This window comes from Lucilia cuprina, chromosome 5, assembly GCF_022045245.1.
Source record: "Lucilia cuprina isolate Lc7/37 chromosome 5, ASM2204524v1, whole genome shotgun sequence".
In the NCBI taxonomy this organism is placed as follows: domain Eukaryota; kingdom Metazoa; phylum Arthropoda; class Insecta; order Diptera; family Calliphoridae; genus Lucilia; species Lucilia cuprina.
In genome coordinates this window covers 35,366,368-35,383,611 of record NC_060953.1, presented here as the reverse complement: position 1 = coordinate 35,383,611, position 17,244 = coordinate 35,366,368, and the positions used below count along the sequence as shown (strand labels likewise).

General features: G+C 29.9%; 1 protein-coding gene across 1 annotated transcript in view; it reads left to right on the top strand.

Moving 5' to 3' along the window:
* Positions 1-1,725: 1,725 nt before the first annotated feature.
* The window catches only part of LOC111686525 (unconventional myosin IC), a 39,804-nt gene continuing 24,285 nt past the window's right edge, over positions 1,726-17,244 (top strand). Inside the window, exon 1 of the mRNA XM_046951568.1 lies at positions 1,726-2,637. The gene's annotated coding sequence lies outside the window, so the exon portion shown is untranslated. The remainder of the gene's footprint in view (positions 2,638-17,244) is intronic.

Here is a 17,244-nt window from a genome sequence, read left to right as displayed (position 1 = left end):
AAGTAGAAAAATCAAAAAAAAGTCGGAAAAAGTCAAAAACTCAAAAATAGTAGAACATTTTAAAAAATTGGAAAAAGGGCCAAAAACTCTAAAATAGTCGGAAAAACTCGAAAAAGTACAAAAATAGTCATAAAAAAGTCGGAAATAGTCAAAAGTCGGAAAAAGTCGACTATTTATAAAATACTAAAAGTCGAAAAGTCTAAAAGTCGACTTTTAACTAAATAAAAAAAGACTTTTCGACTTGCATAAAATGCAAAGTCGAAAAGTCGACTTTTAACTAAATGCAACAAGTCGAAAAGTCAACTTTTCGTTTCAACTATAGAACCCTAGTACAAGATTAAACTTCGTAGTGTTGCCATACGAAACAACAGAAAATGTCACTGTTTGCTATTAAAACAATGAATGTTTTATAAAAAGAACAAGACAACTTTAAGTGTAGTATAATCAACGAAAATTTAACTTAAAACAAGAAATTATAATCGGGCGAGGCAGACCATATAATACCCTACACCTGTTACAAAAAGTAAAATGTGATTTAGTTTTCTTAATAAAACATTTAAGTTGAATTGTACCTTGCCTCAGATTCAAGTCAAATTTTGAAAAGGGTTTTTATAGGGTCTAGGGTCAAATGAAGACCTATAATTATAGAGTTCTTGTGGGTTATCAAGGCTAGTACATAACTAGGTTTTGCAGCTTATTGTCGACATACGAGTATATTAAACATAATTATGAACTTAAAAGCCCTATTCAGTGGGTTCAGTTGTATTTGGGCTATGAAATAATGGGCCGATGTTAACTATATTCAATAGGCTTCGTCTACAGTACCATAGAAGAACATGTGCCAAATTTAATTGAATTTTCTCAAAAATTGCGATCATCTAGTTTGATTACAAGGTTTACAAGTCCTATTCGGGGTTTTAGTTGGAATAAACCGATCTGAATCATTGAATTATCTCCAAAATTGCGACCTGTAGTTCGATTACAAGGTTTAAATGGACGGATAGACATAGCTAAATCGACTCAGAAAATGATTCTGAGCTGATTGGTATATTTTAATGTGGGTATAAGTATGACCAATATTATTGTGCGTTACAAACATCAGCACAAATCCAATAAATCCTCCCCACTAAAGTGGTGTAGGATATGAAAACATAAATTAAGGTATTTTACTGTTTATTTTTTAAAAAATATCTTAATTTTTAGCATCAGCTGTTTACACTTTTGCATTTTTTTGCTTAAGTTTAAACCACCTCCATTTGGGCGCTTAGGCCAGCAAACAAAATTAACAACTTTCAAGGATTAACTTTAATTAAATCGCTAAATGTTCACTTAAAAATTGGCCCCAAGAAGAGTATAACTGTCCCGAGGTCCTTGTTTTTTAACTTGTTAAATATTTGTGGTATTCTATTATTAATACTCTTTATTTTCCGAAACTTATTAAAACCTCTAGGTACTTTTTCATCAAACACTTTAGTACCCAATTTGAATACTCAAAAACCAACACTATGAAACAGCACTTTTGCAAAAGATAACAAGACATTGGAGAAATAACAAAAAGCAAAAAAACAACAACAACAAAAACTAAAAACTAAAAACAACATGAAGAAACAACGAAAAAAAATCCACAAACGTTTGCCACCAAAATGTGGAGTAATTGAAACAACTGCGAACAGTTGAAGTTCGAAGCTGAGCGCATTCGCACGGTTCGTGAGCAAAAATTTAAAAATAAAAGAAATATCGAATTAAAAATTTTATTAATTAGATATCAATAACGAAAGAATTTAAACGAAAAAAAGAAAAAGTTTGGCGCAAAATTTAAAAAAAATATTAAGTACGTGTGTGTGTAAGTGTTTGTGAGCGATTTAAAGCTAGTATTGAATTAAAGTGTTGTTTGTCATACATTGTCAAGTTGTTTTTTTATTTAATTTCTAATTAAATTACCTGAAATAATTAAACATTTTAGGCACGTTTAATTTGCCATTAATACAGAAAGAAATTCATAAAGAAAAACCTACTTATATTTTATTAGTATTGAAAACACAAATCTAAAGAAATTAAAAAATTGAATTAATGAATAAAAGCGGTCATTAGCCATAGTCACCCAACAAACAATCCAAACAAACTCAAACCCTAAAATCAAAACCAGTAAATGCGTATTTTGTTCTACTTTTTATAAATTTTGAGCTTTTTTTTAATTCCCTTTCTTATGCATATAAAAAATATTTTATAATAACGCAAGAACAAAAAAAATAGAATAAAATTAAAAAATTTCAAAACCAGCACCTTTTCAAACCAACGAAAAAAAAACATATTTAAACGAAACAAGCAACACTCACCGTCAACATACAAAACGGGTTGAAATTTAAAGAAATTAACAATAACAACAGCAACAACAACAACAAACACATTTTAGAAAACCAGCAGTTTTTTTTTGTTATTTTTGGCTGAATTTCAAGAAAAGTGTTACAAACACACAAGAAAACGAAAATCAACAAACTTTAAGGTTCATCTTCTTCATCACCACCAGCACCGGCAGCCAGCAAACAACGTCATCCGTATTCAAAAAAAAAAGAAGTGTTTCTTCTGGATACAATCACAAAAACAACAACAATAAAGTTTTTGTTAGGAACGGTAAAGGTAACAAACTGAACAACAAACCCAATAAATAAATAATAATGAACTTTTTTTTATTTAAAACGAACATACAAGTTATATGCAGTACTTTAAAATTATGTATTCATTTTTATGCAAATTTAGTTAGTTTTTAATAAATTATAATTTTTGAAATAGAAAACACAAAGTAAACATTAAAAACAAGTATGAATTTATAGTAGGACATTGCCGACCATATGATACCCTACACCAGTCAGTATGTTCAAAATTGTGGATTTTTTTATATAAAGCATTTAATTTGTTTTATTGTGAATTTTTTACTTATTGTTGACAAAAAATAGATTTTCTACAAGAGGGCTCATAGGAGAGAAGGGGTAAATATGGTCCTATCCTTATAAATTTTGGTAGATGAATTTACGTCTACTTTAAAGTTATTTATGTAGATTTTGATCGTTTTATTAGTAATTATAAGTTAATTTTGACCTTCAAGTCATTTTCTGAAGGGGAGTTTGTATGAGGCCCGATCACTATAAAAATTAGTATTGTCATTTATCGTTCTATAAAACTAATTTTTGATGATTTTTGTAGACATTATAAAACATTTAATGTAATTGTGAGCATAAAGGTCCGATTCGGGGGTACGGTTGTATGGGGGCTAGGAGAAATAATGGACCGATTTCAATCATTTTTAAGGACCGATTTCGTCCTTGAACCAAAAAAGGGTATGTGCCAAATTTCATCAAATTATTTTGAAAATTGCGTGCGCACAAGGTTTATATGGACACACAGACAGACGGACGGACTGACAGACTGACATAACTAAATCGATTCAGAAAGTGATTGTGAGCCGATTGGTATACTTTAAGGTGGGTGTTACAAACTTCAGCACAAACGCATAATAAACTCCCCACTATAGTGGTGTAGGGTATAATAACAAAAGACTAGAAGTTATAGTTGTTATATAGGTAGTTGACGCCAGGCGTTCGCTTGTATATTATTATGAGTGGATCCTGTAATTACTAGTGTTTAGAAACAAATTAATTAAGTTGCGTAAAAAGTTTCTCAATACTGGATCCTGTCAATTAATCTACTTATGAAATGAAATTATTTATAAATGCGGAATCCATCAGTCAAAGCATAACTTAAGTCCTAAAGATCACACTTTGGGTATTTACAGTATATTTTTTCAAAAATATTTCAATTTTGTTCTACTGTGTTTTTTTTGGAGTTTTTTTTTAATGTTATAAATTGCTGATTTTACAAAATAATACTGTTTTGTATATTGCTTAACTCTGAATTAATAATTTTATTGCAAACCTAGCAAATGAACATTTAATAAAAGTAAAAGCTTGTGTTAATACATTAACATTTGTAAACGAATTATAAGAAACACATATTTTAAGACTAGTTTAAGTTTTGTTTCTACTCTGCAGACTGGCTGGATCCATATGTGTTTTTATCAACAGTGTTAGTATAAAATCATTCAGTTCTGGGTCAATATCAAAAATACATTGTCAATAAACATTCCTTAAGAAAATGTATAAAGTAAATGTCTCAAGTCACATAAGTTACAGAAATGTACTAGTAAATTTCTGGTTCTAGTTTCATTACTCATTCAATACCAACACAATAGTCATAATATTACTAGAAGATTTTCAAGTACGACGCACATTGTTAATGTCTATAGAACTAAATTTTGCCAAAAAATTAGTTAGGAAAGGTTTAAAGGATACACATCCGAAGAAATAAACCAAGACCAATAATGAACCTTTTGTGCTCTCCTTTTCATGGAAAAAGTTTGTTCGCAAAAACAAAAATCTTGTATAGTGATCAATGAAGTTATTAATGTCCGGTGTCAATATCCTAAACGTAATTCCTAAGTATTTCCTAATCAGTGTTCGTGAGGAATATCCCTAACAATAATAATAACTCCCAAGATATTTGAGTCTAATTTAGGCGAAAGCCTAACAAGGACAGTTTCACTGTCCTCTCCGCATTCGTCTCAAAACAGGAGGCTTTTCGTCTTGCTCTCTTCAAGGCTATCCCATAGGATCTGTGTGATTCTATCCACTGCTTCATTACTTCAAGAATCCTTTTGCGTCGATTGGTTTCGCGTTTGTCAAAGGATCCACCTCGATGTCCCCTTTAAATTCGCAATTTCACTGTCGGCTACTCCCGAGTCTGCTTACCCAGATGCTTACCTCTGCGGGAGTATTCGGTTAGTTATTTATTCAATTAGTTATTTATTAGTTAGTAGTTAGTTAGTTAGTTAGTTAGATAGATAGATAGTTATTTAGTTAGTTAATTAGTTAGTTCGTTAGGATGTATGTTAAATCATATAAATAAGCAGCAATAAGTGACAGATATATGTTTGTAAACATTGATTTGACATTTGAATTGACCTACATCTCAGCCATGCCAGACATTAATTCAAAAAAAAAACTTACTAATAAAAGCAATTAAATTTCAATTGATAAAATTCAACTTAAAACTTTCTGAAGAACTATTGATGAAATTTTATTGTTTAGTTGGACGCAATATGTACATTACATTATCTACAGACAAATTAACAGAAATACCGACAGACATTGACAGTTTACACAAACAAGTTTTCAAAAACAAATTGTGTGTTGTTTTTGTAAAATTGTTGTTGTCATATTTGAGAATAAGAACATCTCAAAATAATTTCATTTATCATTATTATTGAGTGACACAATAAAGTTTCATAACCTTTTATGTAAATGATACAAATAACGTTTGTTTTCTATTGATATGATAAACAAATTAGAATAAAACAATATAAATGAATACTTTAACAGATCTGTTATATTGTTAAACTTAAACACACACACAAATATATTTAAATAGTGGTATAATATAATATTAATAAAATAGTATAGAAACTCAATTAAAAAGAAATGGAGAAAAGGTTATGCCAAAAAAATAAAACTGAAATATTATTATAAAAGAATAAACTCCAATTGTTTAAAGTAAAAAAAAAAAAAACAAAGAAATACAGACAGACATTAACCAAAAACTTACAAAAAAGCTGTTTTGCCGGTTTGAAATGTAACGTTGATTGTTTGTGTTGATCTTTTCTTTTATTTGAAATTTTAAACTTACTTTGAACTTGGTTTTAATATTGTTACGAAAAAAACTTACGATTTAACAGACCCACATTATTATAAACATTTATTTGTTGTAATAATAAAATTATAAAACTCCCAAACACTTTAAGAACAAATAAAAATAAACTATTTTGAAATGCAAACCTATTTTGTTTATAGTTTATTTTTTCAGGTTTTTCGTTTAAAATTTTGTAATTTTAATACATGTATTAAAGTAAACAACTGTCATATTGGCAAATAAATGTTGTTGCCTTTTAAATGACCATATAAAGAATAAAATTTATTTATTTACCATTTCCATTCACTCTTAATTAATATGAGAAGTCAGTCACTCGCACACGCAGTAGCAGTGGCAACCTCACAGTGTGCTGCATGTATTTGCAATTTGTTGCATTTTGATGCGGTGATTTTTAAAATGAGTTTTGCCAACTAGGACAATGTCAAATGGTTGTAACCTTTTTTTCTTTGCCAAATCTATACTAAGGCAAGGGAAATTTCCTCCCTCCAAACCGAAAAATGTCCATACAAAATATAGAAATGAGGAAAAAGGAAAAAATTGAGAAAAACAAAAGTTCCATAACTATCGGCTGGATCCGCGGCTGATTCAAGCCATTACGGCACTATATATTTGTAAGAAGGCCATAGGAGCATGCTGGGCAATAAATCCAAGATACGTTCACTGGCTCTGTGAGGCAGTTATTAAACCTATTATGTTATATGGGCTGGAGCTTAAAAAAGCTACACTTAGACAACAATTGGAAAAGGTCATGAGATATACTTCTCTTCTTTTCACCGGCACTCTTTGAACAACTCGTTGAAAGGCGTTTTCACTATGCTCAACTAGCTCTAAGATCATAGATCTTTGATTGAATATACTGTTGATTACTGTATTCCGTAACCGTCTTTAACGATAAAATTCCGTTATTACATCTCTTCGCAGAATCTCTTCTTCCGCCAAATAATTCTTTCCGAGTGTTTACAGACGGATTTAAGATGACGGAAGGAATTGGTGGTGGCATTTTAATTGAGGAATTTGGCATGAAAATTTCTTTTCAAATCAGGCTGAAATCTCAGCGATAAATAGGGTATCAACTTGGCTAAAGTAATATCAAATATCTATCAAATCTCTAATTGGTGTTTTCCATATCCAGAATTGTCCAAGAATGTCGGAGACGTTTCTCAATGAGATGACAAGACATTCGAACATCACCCCAAATTTGGGTAAATGGACACAGGATTTCGTATGGCAATAATATTCCTGGCACTTTGGCAAGAGCTGGCAACATGCTTAGCGGATTAGAAATAGATCAGTTTTGCGGTGTTTCACTACTAGCAATAAAGAGGCAGATCACTGAAAACTGTCTCTACACCTCTCGCGACAAATGATCGCGTGAACTCACCTGCTCAGAGCCCTGTGGCCACAAATTGATCCATACATGTCCAAATATCTTATGGGTCTACATAGAGTAGGTAGCCAGATATCGATAGTTACTGGCCACTGTAAATTTGGTAATCATGAGGATGAAGAAGAGACTATTACTCATCTTCTCTGTGATTGGCCTGCTTTGTCAGACACTCGAATTTGGAAGCTTAGATCGGCCTATTTTAGTAATCTATCCGAATTGTCAAATATTCAATTGGAGGGTCTTTTGGCGTTCATAAATTTTTAAGGTTGGGTGTCAACCTTGTGACCCACACTAATTATCCATGACAAAATAACCTGCCTTTTCATTCTAAGCATCTCATTCTTTCTCTCTCTTTTATTCTCTCTTTGGTTTGTACTTTTCCCTATCTTTCTTCTCTTTTTACATTTATTTGTACAAAGGGATCAACCTGGAACCAAGTATAGCCAAAATCGGCTACCTGAAATAACCTATCCTATCTAATGAATTTAAACCAAGGTGTGGCTGACAAATTAGAATTAAAAATTTCTTGTTCACAATTCTACTAGGTACTTGACATAATCAATACCAAACAATTTCATTTTTAAAACAAGTATGAATTTATAGTCGGACATTGCCGACATTATGATACCCTACACCAGTCAGTATGTTCAAAATTGTGGATTTTTTATATAAAGCATTTAATTTGTTTTATTGTTATTCATAGGGGAGAAGGGGTAAAAATGGCCCTATCCTTATAAATTTTGGTAGATGAATTTACGTCTACTTCAAAGTCATTTATGTAGATTTTGATCGTTTTATTAGTAATTATAAGTTAATTTTGACCTTCAAGTCATTTTCTGAAGGGGAGTTTGTATGGGGGCTAGGGTCAAATGAGGGCCGATCATTATAAAAATTAGTATTGTCATTTATCGTTCTATAAAACTAATTTTGAATGATTTTTGTTGACATTATAAAACATTTAACGTAATTGTGAGCGTAAAGGCCCGATTCGGGGGGTACGGTTGTATGGGGGTTAGGAGAAATAATGGACCGATTTCAACTATTTTCAAAAAAAAAGGTATGTGCCAAATTTCATCAAATTATCTTGAAAATTGGGATCTGTAGCATACGCACAAGGTTTACATGGATACACAGACAGACGGACGGACAGACGGACATAACTAAATCGACTCAGAAAGTGATTCTGAGCCGATTGGGTCTAGGACCAATATTTTTGGGTATTACAAACTTCAGCACAAACGCATAATACCCTCCCCACTATAGTGGTGTAGGGTATAATTACATCATTGCCAAATACATGTATAACGAAAAGAAAACAAATAAATTCTTATTGCATCTGAATAGAATTAACATTTACACACCCGCAAATCTGAGTGTAGATCAGCATGTTAAACCACTGTACGTGATTTGAAAATACTTTTAAATGATTTTGTGGTTTATATTTCTTTTAAAAATATTTTTTTTTATCTATATTCAATTGAAATATTTTCATGTACTTTCTTGTTGAATATAAAATTCCTGTTTATTTTGTTTATTTGCGAACGTTTTTTTATTTTCAACAAAAATCTTTATACATTGTACGATATGAATATGTACTCACTCACACAATAAATCTTAAATCTGTTTAATGTATGAATCACTTGATGTTTGTTATTTTTTTTCTGCGATTTTTTAAAGGTCTTTGTAAACGCTCTGCTGTTTGAGTCCGATCATGGATCATAAATGTCGTCATTTTGTTTAATCATTATTTTCTTGTTATTGGCTTTGCTGTTGCTTTTTATATTTGTAGTGGATTTTGCAAATAAAATAAAAAAATATTAAATACCACACTGGACTTCATATAAGAGATTTTCTACAATAATATTAAATGTACACGAACATGATCATGCTGATAAAAAAAACCGGCTGAATTAAATTCAAGTGAGAGTTGGCGGTTTTTTGTTGTCATCATTTTTCTTTCTTTATTCATAAGGATTTTTAATTATTTCTACATGTGTTTACAAATAATGCCCATAATGGTCATGAATATAAGTGATAATCACTTTCAATTTCATTTATTTTGCTATTTATTCACAAAATACTATCTTTATATAGTTTATTAACTAGAAATCACGTCTGATTTTGCGTGTACATTCGATAACACGGCTCCATTAATGGTTGTATTACATGAACATCATTTAGATATTTTATGTTTATAAGATTTATATTTATTTATTTAAAATGTGGGTTTATAGTCATTTAAATAGTTAATTGTAATAAAAAAAATTTTGAAAATATTTAACAAATTTAAGAAAAATTTTTCACTCAGTCGTTGGTAATGTTATCATCTTAGTTCTAATTATGTTTACTGGGTTTTAGTTTGGTAACTAATTGCTTTTTATTGTGTGACATTTGACCATCGGCAAAATTTTTTAAAAATGATATTTTGCCAAAATTTTCTTGCTAAGATTAATTTTAGAAAAGGTATTTGAACAGTCTTATTCATAATAATTTATGAAAGGTTTATAAAACAAAATTTATATTAAATTTGTCTAAAAATCTTAAATAGATTGTTATTAATAAGACTTAAAGGCGTGATACACGGTTGGTAGTTATTATAATTGTAGTTTTGTTAATGGATATCGATATAGGATAAGAAAATCTTTCTCTCAGCTTATATAAATTAAATAACTAGAAACAATTTATCGGCGTTATAAAATCCTACCTTTAGTTATTGGTTATTAAGTTGTAATAATGGGGGTTAATATGTTTTTTAATTCAAAAAAATAAAGTATATTCATCTAAACATCTAAAAAATTGGCGGACTTTCATCAAGGTGGGCTTGACGCCCCCATATGAATTAAATAGAAAAATGTTTATATCTGAGAAACTATTAGTGCTATAATCTTAAAATTTTACACGAAGAACTTTGACATTCATGTAAACATTTAGAGAAAAATGGGCGGATTTTCAATGGGGATTTTGTCACCTCCCATATGAATTAAATATAGAATTTCGTATATCTGGGTAACTATTAGATTATTCACATTTTTCATAAATCTTTATTAACGTTTGGAAAAATTGGCGAACTTGCAATAAATAATTTGAATGGCATCTCATTATATCTAAAGCTATTATAGTTAGAATCTTCAAAATCGTTAAGTGGGTTTTTTATTTATATTGCTTTAGAGTAGCAAAGCACACCTCCATTGGGCGCTTAAAAAAGCAAACAAAATTAATTAACTGATAAAAACAACTTTGGTGATTTAATTTTAATTAAATCCCTAATCTTTCATCTAAAGATTGGATCTAGGGTTCTATAGTTGAAACGAATTAATCGACTTTTCGGCTTTTTCCGACTTTTTTCTACTTTTTTAGAGTTTTTCCGACTATTTTAAAGTTTTTGACTTTTTTCCACTTGTTTTAAGATTTTCGACTATTTTTGACTTGTTTCTACAATTTTCGAGTTTTCGACTTTTTACGACTTTTCGACTTTTTTCGACTTTATTCGACTTATCGTCATATCGACTTTCAGACTTTTCGCCTTTTTTCACAGACTATAGTCGAGTTATCGACTTTTTTGGAACAAAATAGTCGACTTCGATTTTTCGACAAAAAAAAGTCGATTGTTCAATTATTCGAAAGTCGATTTATAGAACCCTAATTGGATTGGAGATTACCTAACATGTTAAGAAGAACTATTGACCACATCATTATAAATGAGTTATTTAAGATTAAGTGATTGTCGTAAGTAGACTTTATATGGCTGCTGAGGTCAATTATGGTCTTATTTGGAAACTATTCTAAAGATGGCGATATATGGAAGCTATAACCAATTATGAGGCGATAAGGAAAATATTTCTTAGAATGATTTGCTTTGATTTTGATGAAAGTTATAGCTCCTAGATAATGTTAAAAATGTTGTGGTAATACAAATATTTTAAATTTGCATATTAACTGATTCTAATCATTTTCAACCATTCAAAGAGATATGCCTTGTATTGCTATAGTTTCTGAAAAAAAAACTAATCAAGATTGGAAGAAAATAACATAATATTACGATTTTTTCTTGAATTTTTCTTATATCTCCGTTATTTATAGAGCGATTTTGATCATTTTAAATAAGAATCTTTTCTAAAGCATGAAATATTGAAAAAGAAGATATCTGGAGTCTTCTGATATCTGGAGTCTTCTGAAAATTGATTTCAACAGATGAACATAAATTTAAGATTTTAAAAGATATTCAAAATGTTTGGCCATGAACTTTTCAGAAAAGTACCTCGTCTTTATATGATTCTAACTAATAGATGCTATAGAAATGTATCTGAAGAAGATTGATACCACAACTTCTTTTTCACTTTAAAGTTCTATAAAGGGGACATGATTAAATTTGTCAGAACAACCGAGAACAAACGCTCTCTTTAAATTATACTCCCAATAAATCCTCGTTAGCCGACAAGAATTAACTTCTTGCCCAAAACCCGAATATGTATCCCGTCAGATTGTATTTCTTAGGTAGTTTAGAAACTAATCAATATACATTCTGCTTTTATATATGAGCGATGAGGTCAAATGTTGTTCGATTCTTGTTTAATATATGTTTTGTGTATTTCAGTAATCACTAAAGTTACTTATTATCTAAATTTAACTGAGTGTAATTGGCCAATTTAACCTAAATTATAAGTGAGAACACACTATGAACAAAAATCATATAATAATGAATTCGATAGAAGAAAAACTTAATAATTTAGGTAAATGGTAATTTTCTAATTTCTTTTATCGATATTATTACTGTTTTAAATGTTTATTTATATATATATTTTTTTTCTAAAATTTTACATTTTACAAAAGTGATTTTTGCAAAAAACAGCTGTTTATTGTTTATGTTTTTGACTGAAAAGTTGGCAATACTAACAACTGATCGTAGATCCATAACTGAAAAACACAATCATCAGTTAAAGTCCGCATAAATTTGTTGCGAGTTTAATCCAACAGCATGTTAAGCCTAATTTAACTGAGTAGTAAGAAAACCGCCCCAAGCATTATTAACCAATTTTTTAAGATTACTGCATTATCAACATCAGTAAGTCAAGTATTTATAGGTTTTACTGTTAACTGTTTTTAGCTCCTCATAAGCTCAAAGTTACAAACTGAATGAGAAAATCAATATATCTTCTATTTTGCTGTTGGTTATAAGAAATATTAAACATTTTTTAAGTGTCCACTTAATGCTTCTGAATTTTTTTTAACACTAATTTGGACAATTCGTTTATTTAAAGCAATAGTTTACTCCTACACGACATTAGTTTGGTGATTGTTCATAAAACTTCTTTTAATATAAAAATGTATTTTTTTATATAATCTATTAACACAATGATTTATTAGTAAAAACATTTATTTATTTTTTTTTTTTTGTATGTAGGTTTGTTGTTTATTTGTTTCAACAGTTTTTCTTGGTGACTTTTAACAAACATTAAAAAATCAAGTTTAAATTTGGTGATTGGAAAATTTTGTGGGAACAATAAATGTTCAAGTAGGTGCATCTTCCAAAAAAGAAACTTTCATTTATAACCGGTTCAAAAATGAAGATTTGTTTAAATGCAACAAAGTAGTATTTGTCAACTGCAAAATAAACTTCATTTTTAAACACAGCTGCTAGCTAAATATATCGAGGGACTAGTTTACTAAATCATAAAGAATTAGTTTTACTTTTTGTTTTCTTTAGTATCAAGCGATAAGATAAAACTTGAACGCATTTAACACTTTCAAGAAATGAGTTACTTTCAAGTTAATGCATTGCTTGGTAAAAAAAAAGTCACTTTTCCGGCGAAAAACACATAAATTATCACGTAATAAAGAACATAAATAAAGATGACATCAAAAACTTTAATAATTATCAATGTGTGTTTTATCAATATTTTAATGCACAAAGCAACATTGTGAATTTAAGTTGAAAATTAAAAAAAAAAGTTTATTTAAACATTGTATTGTACCGTGGTTACAAACCTTTAATCATTAGTTTAGTAATAGAGCAAATTCAAATTCCGATGTTTTCTAACTCAAATTCTAAAAACAAGTAAGAAATTATAGTCAGACGAAATTTTGATGGGGGCTTTTCATAGGGTCATATGAGGCTCATTAATTATAGAAATCCAGAGAGTCTAGTATGGTAATTGGTTTTGTAGCTTTTTGTCCAGATACGAGTATATTAAATATAACTATGAACTTAAAAGTCCTATTTGGAGGTTTCAGTTGTATAGGCGCTAGGTGAAATAATGGACCGATATTAACTATTTTCAATAGGCTTCGTTTACGGTACCATAGAAGATCATGTGTTAAATTTCATTGAATTATCTCCACAATTGCGACCTGCAGTTTTATTAGAAGGTTTACAAACTCTATTCGTAGGTTCGATTGTATGGAGACTAGGTCAAATAATGGACCAATATCTATAGTAGTGTCTATAGTACCACAGAAGATCATGTAACAAATTTCATTGAATTATCTTCAAAATTTCGACCTGTAGTTTGATTAGAAGATACATTCAACATAAACAAGTTTTACAAGAACCAAAATCTCTTTAAAAAAATGTATAAAAATCGGTCCATTTTAAAGATATTCTTAAAAAATAGTAGTTTGAGAGGATATCTTGTTGAATACCGAAAGAACGACATTTTGATACATTTTGATTCGTAAAATTAATAGTTTTAGATCCAACCAGCTGCCGTGTAGATCATAAAGGCTTTTTCCCTGTAATTACAGGGAAAAGGCCTGTCTAGGTTCTATCGCCTTTTTTAAAAAAGAATCTAAAGATACTAAGATGACTCTGACCATTCTAACATATTATATTATACTAAACTAGTAAGACTTATGCTTCTATTACACAGGTATATAAAATTTAAAAAAGTCGAAACTCTGACACCAAGTTTTAGTTTTCTAAAGGATTGAGCAGAATCTGACGGTATCTCTAAAAGTACCAGGATATCTCTAAAAGTACCAAACTTCACAACACGATATCTCGAATCCCAGATATGTTAAAGAAAATTTCGTAAACCGTAGAATAAATTAATTGATACTAAGATAAAATTAACAATTTTAATTAACATTTTTAATTAAAAATATATTTTGAATTTAATTCATTTGAAATAAATTAATTTTTTTTTTAATTCAAAATACATTTATTTTCTAAAATTACGATATGGACTATAAACTGGAGAAATAAATTGCATTGGATATTGAGAATATGGACGATAAGCTTGTAAAGGTGATAAGCCCGACATTCCAAACATAGTTTGAGGTAACTGAGATATCATAGCTGGCATATGAGGTACAGCATGTAAACCAGATATTGTTTGTGGTGCTCCTACGAAATGTGTTGACATAGCCGGCAAATGTTGAGACATTTGAGGAATTTGTGGTGGTAAATTGTAATGCGAAATAGGATAATAACTATAAGATGGTGGTGGATAAACTGGAGCAGGATACAGAGCCAAAGGAATAGTATTTGGTTTTACGTTAGACTGCATGTGATTTGGTTTTATAGGTAAATCTTCAGCTATAGTCGTAGGTTGAGCTGCGGTAGTTGTTGTCGTTTCCTCAGTAGTTGTTGTCGTAGTGGTGGCTTCAGTAGTGGTAGTAGTTTCCGGTGCAGTAGTTGTGGTTTCAGTTGAACTTTCTTCCATAGGATATTCAGTGGTAGTTGTACTGGTTTTCCATTTGCTTAGTAAATGTTGTAGAAATATTTTATCATCTACCGCTGCAGCTTGATTGATTAACTCATCTTCCAGTTTGTACAAATCTAAGCCATATTGATAATCGTCTCCTTCTCCCAGTAAATCTTGAGGTCTAGCTAGCACCAGTGTTATACTAAAAATAACACAAAATATTTTAAAAACTGTTTCCATTTTTTGTTGTTTAATGTTTCATGGTCTAAAATGAACTTTCACATTTAAATGCAATCTTAACCTTTATATAGGTAAATTTTGTTTTTTAGCTGTTTTCCTCCTCTTAACTTCTTTACCTTAAATTCTTGTTAAAATACTTTAAATAAAAGTTCTTTTAATTTACATAATTTAAAATATGCGTTTTAAGCTGCATTTGAAAGACTACAAATAAAAATTCAATAATACCTCTAAAATTTTATTTTATTCTAGTTTTTTATAGATGTTTATTCTGCGCATTGGAATTTTGAAAGAAACATATTATATTACCGGTTATAAATACATATAAAAGTATATGTAGATACCCTAATAACTGTCAGAACCCGTTAAATAGAAAATTAATTTTATTGCTTAACAGTATTCTATTTCTGAATGAAAAACTTTGGCTTTAGAAAACCACTTATAAAATTTAACTCTTGTGAAATATATCGCGCGTTATATTGAATCACCTCGTTCGGTTTTCAATGACTCTGCGGCGATTTTACGATGATCCGTCGGTCTGTTGAAGAAAGATCGGAAGATCGCTAGAGAGCTAATTATATTTTCATAAGGTTTGATTGCAATTTAAAACGAACAACATCGGACCTCGATTTCTCTGAGGTTCCATTAATTTTTCTCCCGGGAATTCATTTTAAACAATTATAAATCCTCAATCTTGATGAGTTAGGTTAGGTTTGGGTTAGATTGATTGGAATATGTATAGTTATTAAATCCAAAGAGATACTCATATAGACCATTATCGGGTTTGTTCAGGCAAAAGAAAAAAAATTTCAATAATTCAAATTAAAGGCAAGCCCAGATTTTTAAAAGATCCTACATGTTTGAAATAAAGTCTTTATAAACCTTTATTACTTTTCCTCTGTGAAAAGGTGTGTGTTGACTGCATATTTGCTTAAGGTCTCTTAAGGTTCTTAGATTATTGTTTAAAGTAATTTGTAAGTTGTTGAGTCTAGGTCACAGTTTAAATAAAAATATATACATTTTTAAATGAATTACTACTTAATTGCTTAATTGTTCTGCGAATGACAATGTACATACTTGTAAAATATAGTGACAAATAAATCAACTATAAAAAAAAGTCGGCCACCCCAAGATCAGTCTGTTTCTGTGTTGGCTAAACATATACACTATAAAATTTATTTGGGGTTTGTCCAGCTATAAAATTGTTTAGTATAAAGTTTCAAACATAATAAATTTTAAACAAAATACTTCTATCTAATGTTAAGAAACAGAGTGACATGTAATTGGTAGTACAACTTAATAATAGAAGTATGTAAATTTTTCAGTAGTATTTTGGATATTATTCTTTATAAATTAAAACCATGAAATTAAACTTTTTTAATTTAGTTATAAAAGTTTTGTAAGAATTATTTGTTATCACTCTGTCGACATTAGTCTACATTTTACAATGCAGTCTTTGTTATTTTAACAACCAAGGTAAATTCAAATAAAAACACTTAAAAGACACTTTCCTTTAAGTCGCTGCCGCAAATTGTTGTTTACCTCAGGAACAGGAACAAACATGGAGGAAAGAAACAATATTTGTAGACAGGATTTTGTTACTTTTTAATGAAAAACTAATACAAAAGCAAATAAAATTCACATTCTCAGACCACAACTATTGTATATGTATCTGTACGCCTGTTTGTCAATCTCTCAATCTAAGTAAAAAAATACAAGTCTAAAAGCAAACAAATATTTTTTTTCTTACCACGCTTGACCCAGTGCTGTAGTTTTGAGTTGCTATAATCCGTGTCTTTTTGTTGTCTCCATTGTTATTATTGTAGTTGCTATATGCAATGATTTGTTGTTGGTGTTTTAAGTCGATATGACAGCGGTCAGGAAGTGATTTAGACACATGAGTTGTTTAGAAAGTGGTCGCATGAAGTGGCATGAAAGTCAGTCATTCATATAAATACTTGTTCGAATACTTTAGCTCAAAATTCAAATTCAATAATAAGAACTCCACAGAAAAAAAATATTGTTGTGTGGTTGTTGTGTGTTTAAATAGTCGCATGCAAATTTAAACATTGAAATATTTATCTATTTGGAAGACCCAACCAACACCTGGTTGGTTGGTTGGTTGGTTTACGTGGTAGTTCACTACACGCGAACTGTCAAGTAGAGTCAAAGAGACCCCGTTTTGACCGGACCACTCCACTCGTCAGATGTTGAATT